Source organism: Melopsittacus undulatus, chromosome 4, assembly GCF_012275295.1.
Source record: "Melopsittacus undulatus isolate bMelUnd1 chromosome 4, bMelUnd1.mat.Z, whole genome shotgun sequence".
NCBI lineage: Eukaryota > Metazoa > Chordata > Aves > Psittaciformes > Psittaculidae > Melopsittacus > Melopsittacus undulatus.
Window position 1 is genome coordinate 63350166 of NC_047530.1, and position 7907 is coordinate 63358072.

General features: G+C 42.6%; 1 long non-coding RNA gene across 3 annotated transcripts; it reads left to right on the plus strand.

Annotated features, from left to right (window-relative positions):
• Positions 1–3191: 3191 nt before the first annotated feature.
• LOC115947293 (uncharacterized) lies at positions 3192–7411 on the plus strand. 3 transcript variants are annotated; one of them, XR_004081233.2, is made up of 4 exons: positions 3192–3298; positions 4449–4495; positions 5451–5590; positions 6021–7411. It is a non-coding gene; the product is annotated as an uncharacterized lncRNA (long non-coding RNA). The 3 variants fall into 3 exon arrangements; XR_004081231.2 differs by having other exon boundaries at positions 5451–7411; XR_004081232.2 differs by having other exon boundaries at positions 3233–3302; positions 5451–7411.
• Positions 7412–7907: the final 496 nt, after the last annotated feature.

Sequence of the window (7907 nt, forward strand, 5' to 3'; positions counted from 1 at the left end):
TCAAATAAATAACCCCTGCTAGGACCCCTAGGTCAACCAGGTGCATCCTTGGAGTTTCAGTCTACAGGGTAAGTTTCTTATACATATATTTAATTATCTCATAGCCAGAAGGCTATAACATTACTTGCTTGATAAGTTGCAGTTAAAACAAAGAGCAGTTCATGGGCTCCCAGAAATCATCCATTTTAAGTATCAGCAGCACAAAGCAAAGAGAAACCTCATGGCATAGAAGTTATTTAGTAGCCAGAAAACAAGCAGGTTATTAAAACTGTGAAGGAGACCTTTAATTATGTGTAACATTTGTGGGAAACATTACCAGTTACATCTCTACAATAGATTTAAATTTAGAAGTCATCACTGGAAGCCTGTATTCAATCCTGAATTTGTTTTGCAAGGCAGTTCAAAGGAAAGTTTAAATATGGAAGCAAATACTATATCTTTTCCATGGAAAGAACAGAGTATTTTATTTCTACCACCTCCACATTTCCATCAGATTATATTTAAAAAAGCTTCTAAAATACAGATTCAATCATCAGGCTTGAGAGGCATTACAGAATATGGAAGCATGCAAAGGGATTAACTCCTAATATCATCCAGCTGAACAGCATAAGCTCATCTGGGCTTAACCTTCTGAATCCATTCCATTTGCAAGACCCAAGCAAAACCAAGAAATCACAGCTAACAAGCAGGCAGGTTTTATTTTAAACATTAAGGAATATATTACTTCCCTTGCATCTCCATTAAGGAACCAAATTTTTCCTGGAAAGGGCATATTTATCCATTCATGGCTGCTATGTTCCCATTAATGATAGGCAAATAATTCATAAGGGATCATATGACAAAGCACATCCCTTTCAGCTCACAGATTGGACAGAAACATACTGTATTTCTCTCCAATTCATTTGTGAACACAGAACAAGAAGCACAGGACTGTCGGGTGGAGTGCAATTCCCAGTTAGCACATGGACTTGGGGACACAACAATATACAGTGCACAGACCTTTTCCTGGCCCAAATGAGAGGAATTAATCAAATTCATTGCAACGTATGATAGATAATTAAACCAATCTCTCACTTGTACTTTAGCTTTTCTATTCATAATTGTATTGTTGAAGCTGAAACTGGCCTGGATATCTGTTTCAGGTAGGTCTGCTCATACCACATAGGTGGAAATAGCCATTGGGTTGCAGTGAACTGTAAACAGGTAGTAGGAGGGCCCCACAAGAATCAATCTGTGTGGATAGATTGCCAGTGAATGGAGAGCAGAATAGAAGGTAAGAGGCAATCCTAATGGTTCAGGATATGAAAGCCTGGCCTGGCCTAGCCTGCGTGCCTTGTGTTCACCACAGGGCAAGACGCACTCTTCCGCCTAGCCTAGCCTGCTTGCCTTATGTTCACCACAGGGCAGGATGTGCTCTTCTGCATAGCCTAGCCTAGCCTAGCCTAGCTTGCATGGCTTCTGCTCAGCACAGGGCAGGACACGATCCTCCACGTATCCTACCCTAGCCTAGCCTGCTTGCATTGTTTTCACCACAGGCCAGGACGTGCTCCTCCACATAGCCTAGGCTATCCTGTGTGCCTTGTGTTCACCGATGGGCAGGATGCACTCCTCCTCATATTCTAGCCTAGCCTAGCCTAGCTTGTGTGCCTTGTACTCACCACAAGGTAGGATGTGCCCTTCTGCCTAGCCCAGCCCAGCCTTGTCCAGCTTAGCTCAGTCTACTCTTGCCCAGTCCACTCTTGCCTAGCCCAGCCTAGCTTAGCCCAGCCCAGCCTAGCTCTTCACAGCTGAAACAAGAAGTGCACAAAATTACATAATGAAATATATAAACCTTTAGAATCAGTTCTAAGTAATGTTAAGTTTGATGGATTTGTAACAGTAGCAATGGAAAATTACTGAGGTGCATGATACACAGAAAAAAACCCAAAGTACAGCTAGAGAACATACTGAGAATTCTTGTACAAGATAAACAGTTATTGTTGACGTAGTTTTAGGCCCTATGACCTAAACCACAAAATGAATGTAAGAAAAACAGGCTAGAGGAACAGGACACAAGAATAAGGAGTATCTGGGAATGGCAGGTGTCCAGGATGGGCTGCAGTTAAACTAACTGAGGAGTAGGACAGTAGTAGGAGGATTGTTATGTTTGTGGTGTTAACAAACCAATTAAGCTGGTATGAGCATCTCCTGTGTGCTTCAAAGGCTGCCAGAAGTGATGAAGATTGTTGGAAGAAGTAAACGACCCTCAGAGACCATCACCACAATTCCGTACACACGTGGGGAACTTTCTGGAAACTGATGTAATCCATACGTAGCCTCATGAATATGTATGTGTGCCCAGGGACTATATAAGGACGGCTTGTGTAGCAATAGGGAGACACACGTTAGGAGGAGTTATCCCCCGTGTCTCCTGGCACCACAATAAAGAATATCTGCTTATCAACTTGAAAACTTTGTTGGCAAGTTTGTTCTGGAGTTTTCTTCAAATCACAGCCCAGGCAAAGCCAGCCCAGCCTAGCCCAAGCCATTCCTAGCCCAGCGTATCCTTCTTGCCTTGTGCTCACCACAGGCTGGGATGTGCTCCTTGGACTAGCCTAGGCTAGGCTTGTGCTCACCATGGGCTGGGATGTGCTCCTTGGACTAGCCTAGGCTAGGCTTGTGCTCACCATGGGCTGGGATGTGCTCCTTGGACTAGCCTAGGCTAGGCTTGACTCACCATGGGCTGGGATGTGCTCCTTGGACTAGCCTAGGCTAGGCTTGACTCACCATGGGCTGGGACTTGCTCATCCATTAAGAGAACACACTTCTGTGCTGGGGAGTCGGGCCTGGGCATAGGATGTTACAAGTTCCGGGGATCCCCATGAACTTCCCAAACACCCTCACCTTTCATGTTTCGCTCCATTACCACTCTGGATGTCATTCCCGAGGGAACAGTCAGCTCTGAGCCCAGGCATCCACAAATAACGCCAGGAATCCTACAGCGCCCATCATTTCACATGTATATGAATCCTCCTGGATCTGCCCTTTTATTGCCTTGTCTCTCGGTGTCATACAACCCCCGCAGCCATCCCCTGTCTGTCACACCCCAATCCCGGGTCCCTCGGGGTAAGCACCCCCCCATTCCGACCTCCTTCCCTCACCACATCCCACCTCTCTGCGCTCGCTCCCCGGCTCCTCCTCACCGAGCTCCTCCTCATCACGCCGCTGCCGCCCACATCCCGTTTCTCCGGCCCCGTTCTCAGTGACATGGCGCTGGTGCAGGCACTGGAGCGGAGCTGTTGCCCCCGGGCTCTGTGGTGTTAGTGAGTGCGGCGCACGGCCTGCAAGGCCCCTCGGGGGCGGTGGGCGCTTCCTCTGCCCTTTACCGGGGGGGGCCTTCCCCGCTGGGGCGGAGCGGTCTGTGGGGGCTGTTAATGGGGGCTGAGGGGCAGGGATGGTGCCTGGGGGGAGTCGGCGGCCGGTGCTGGGCCTGGTGGGGGGGAGGCTTCCCAAAGCAGAGCCTCGGGCTGGGTTGTCGGAGGGAGAGAAGGAGAGGGGATGAGGAGGAGCGAGGGAGCTGGGCCACCGCTTGCCCTGCTGCTGAGGGTGTGTGTGTGTGTACCTGGATGCTGGTGCCTCTGGGGATAGAAAGAGCAAAGAAACCACCCAGGGTTTCAAGCATAGTGTTAGTAGTTGGTACAGGTTCCATGGAACGGGATAGGGTGTTCGGGGTTTGACAACTGTCGTTGCCAGCACTCCACCGGCTGGAAGCCTGGGCAATAGGAATTGGTGACTCCGATAGCAGTTTATTAGGGGCTTAGGAAATGCATAACTTCCCTCTCTTGTTATTGAAAATGAGCCTTTGGTTGTGTGATGTCAAGGGCATCTCGTGTCTTTTTGTCTAATACAGTTTAAGAGTTGCTGGACTTGATCCAGGATTCCAAAGTTGATGTATATGTGAAATGAAAACAGTTCTAGGAATTTACAGTTTCTCCCAGACACGTAATTTTCACGATCTCATTTCTTTAGTATTAATTGGTTGAGGTTTAATCTTCAATTTCAGAATATAAATAGCTCTTCATAGCCCTTATTTCTTGTTATCTTTAACATTTATCTCGACAGCTTTTCTCTGTACAAACAACTCCTATTTCCCATTTAAGCTTTTTTAAGTTGTGCTTGTTCATGTCTTGCCCAAATACCTCAAGTTGCAGTCTAATAAGTACCAGTGTCCACTAAAAGAGACTTTGAATGCTGGTAGAAAAGCAAGGGAACAATTTCTCTTGTGTCTAAATGCAAGCACTTACAGAGAGATCTAATGAAGTTTGCACAAACCTTCCTTGAGCTTGAGCGTGTTCTGTGTAAGTGGTTGTATCATAGCTCTGTTTTTCTCTTACCTGAAAATGAAAGTAGGGCAGTGGCCAGTTCTTCATGTACCTTTCTAACACTGCTGTGTGTTTGTAATTGCACAGGTGATGGAACCAAGCACAAAGATGTGTGAAATGTGCCTCAACGACAGGTATGAAGTTGAACTTCTTTAGCCAGTAGGTTTAGTTGCTTGTGTAATGTGGGTGGTTTTACAGTTAGATTTAGACCATTAGTTGCTGAAAAACTGTACATTCAAAATAAATATTAAATATTTGTATAGCTTTTGAAAACAGGAGGCTGTAGTTGACCTAACATAACTATTCCTTAATGTGTAAACAACATTTTGGATAATTTTGCCTGCCATATTTAGGTATTCTCAATGAAAACTATTTATTTTTATGGTGTTTTCCTCTGAGTTCTTTTCTGATACAAATGTAAAGTGTGAGAGAATTGGGTTTTTAAATAAAATGGTACTTCAACAATATATGAAGGAAAGTAAGAAGTATATAGCAAGGTGATTTAAACTGACCCTGTTGTCAAGTTGTCTGAAAAGATGTTTCAGAATTCAGAGGTATGTTTTGATTATATTCATTAGTTTTAAGCTATTTAGTTATGCCTGTGCATATTTCTGTACCATTGTAACTGTCAGGAGACTTCATAAAAGCTCGTGAGTCACTACTTAAAAAAACCCCAAACAAAACCAACAAATAAGCCAACCCCCAAAGCTTTCATGCCTTGTTACTTGTGACTGTGACTGTGCTCATCAAGGAAATTTGAATTACTTCTGGGGGGTGAGGAGCCAGTGAGGACAGGTTTTATTGTTCCCTAGTTGGTCCAGAAAGTACATAATAAAAACGTAAGCACCAACTTTTATGTTTCAGTGTTCTAGTTGTAGAAAATATTTCTTAGTTCTAGAAAGAAAAAAAAAGGAAAAGACTGAATTAAGCATTTTTCTGCATAAGGACTCTACGGATAAAATTTGCAGACTAGCATGGGATGCTTTTCTGGTGAAGTGTGGGTTTTTTCATTATTGGAAGAAAAGCATAAATGCTATAAATGATTAAAAAGAAATCTGAATTTTAAAATGGCTTCATCCTTTCAAACAGGAGGTCACAACATAGGGAAGATTCTTGTCGCAAACTGAGGAGAAATTGCATGCAGAGTGATGCGAACAGCAAAGAAAATGGGTGTGGAGTCTGTAGCAGTTTATAGTGAAGCAGACAGAAACTCCATGCACGTAGCAATGGTGAAGTATATTATTTTTGATTGATGTTCATTAACAACACTATTTCTCATTGATAAGTAAAACATGCAAGTAGATTTATGTGCCAATGCAGTTGATTTTCACATCTGTAGAGTGACTTCCAAGTTTTTCTTGAATCATTGAATATTTTGTCTAGTCTCTGTCTCAACACTTGACAGCTTTACAGGAAGTGCATTAAGATTTGGCTTTCTAATGCTGGAGTAGGCAGAAAGTTAGAGAAGGGACTCTGGTTTGGGGAAATAAGTCAAAACTGTTTCACCCAGCTGAGTATGAAGAGGCAGTGATGTAAACTGTTGCATGCTAGCAATCTGATAAACAATGTAATTGGCTCAGAAATTCAGTTAAATTTGCTTTTTATTATCTATTAAACATCCTGTATTAAATGTATTTTTTCTATAATGGGCACATGAAGCATATTGCATTGGTCCAGCACCCTCACAGCAGAGTTACTTGGCCTCAGAAAAAATAATGCAAGTGACCAAGGCCTCAGCAGCTCAGGCAAGTAGACCATGACCTTAAATCTTCTGTTACTATCATGCTCTTTAGCTCTTTATTTTTGCCTGGGGTGCTTCCATCTTGTGTTGCCTTAAGAGTTTGCAGAGTTGTGCAAGTGAGAAAGAATCATCTCCATAGGTCCACCTTCATCTGCTATCAGAGATACAGGTACTAAGAGGTATCTGTTTCTGCTTTTTACTTGGCTATGCAGTTTACAGTTTGCCAAAGCTTATTTTGTTAACAAATGATCAGCTGCTTCATAATTGTTTTATTCTGTCAGTTTGTCTTTTTTGGCTGTCTTCAAAGAAATAAGCTCTAGGTTTATAGATGATCTATAGATCTGTAAGATCTATAGATTCATACAGACTTAGAAACAGTCAAGACTGTTCAGTAATTAAAACTTTGGTAATTAAATATGTAACTGATTCTAGTTTTCCAGAACTGGGGCATTGCAATGTTACATAAGTAAGGGTTCAGCAGTCAGATCAGATATTTATATACCGGTCAAAAGAATAGTGGAAGAGAAACACCCACATCATCAGGGGTTAGTGTGGTTTATTTAAAATGGTGTGGTAAGTTTTGTTCATCACAAAGGATCTTATTGTTACTTAAATCAAAGAAATGTTTCCAGGATATGAAGTATAACTCAAGAATATGGAAATAAGGTGATTACTAACACATGAACTATGTAATACTAATTTTAGATAATTATTTTTTTATCACTTCCTAATGTGAGAGTAAATTAACTCTGTAATTTAACTAACTTTGCGTGCATATTGGAAACCAGAGCTGTCATGCTGAGGTGTTTTATGTCTGGTATGAATCCAGCCTGTATCATAAAAAGAGTTTTGCCTTTGTAGAACTTTAAATGTAGCTTTGGCAGGATACAGTGTTGTAATTTGAAAATGCTAGGTTTGGCCTATATGATGTGGCTCAAAGATAGGAAAAGAGCATAAGCCTGAAATTTACTGTGCTTTTGTGTAGAGGGCTTGCAGGAAAAAAACGACCAACCAACAACTAAACATTTGAAGCATTTTATTAATTACAATCCAATTGTATGTAACCCACTTGTGTAAGTAGTCCTGTGGACATCAGTGGAACTACTTATGTGAGGAGAATTAACACTGAAAACATAGACAGGTTTGGAGCTTAAAGCAAGAATAAAAAGTATATTATCATTCTAAACATGAAACTGTTCTGTCAAAGCACTTCCAAAGCTGTAACATCTGCTGCTGGCATTCCTGTTTGTCGTGGTTTAAACCCAGCCACACAGCTCGTTTGCTCATTTCCCCCCCTTCCTCCCCCAGCTCCCGGAGAGTTGGGGAGGAGAATCAAAAGAATGTAGCTCCTACAGGTTGAGATAAGAACAGTTTAATAACTAAAGTATAACACAAATCACTACTGCTACTACCAATAATAATAACAATGATAAAGGAAATAACAAATGAAGAGAATACAACACCTCACCAGCTGCTGACCCATAACTCACCCCACCCTGCCAGACTAAGCACTGACCAATACCTCGTCCAATCCCACAGTCCCCTAGCCCTTTGGGTAACTCTCAGTTATATCCTGGGCATGACGTGCTATGGTATGGAATACGTCTTTGGTTAGCTTGGGTCAGGTGTCCTGTCTCTGCTTCCTCCTGGCTTCCCTCCTCTCTGGCAGAGCATGAGGCTCAGAAAGTCCTTGGCCAGACCAAACATTTGAGCAGTAACTAAAAAATCAGTGTTATCAGCACCATTCCCAGGCCAAAAGTCAAAAACACAGCGCTGCACCAGCTGCCAAGAAGGAGAAAAAATGA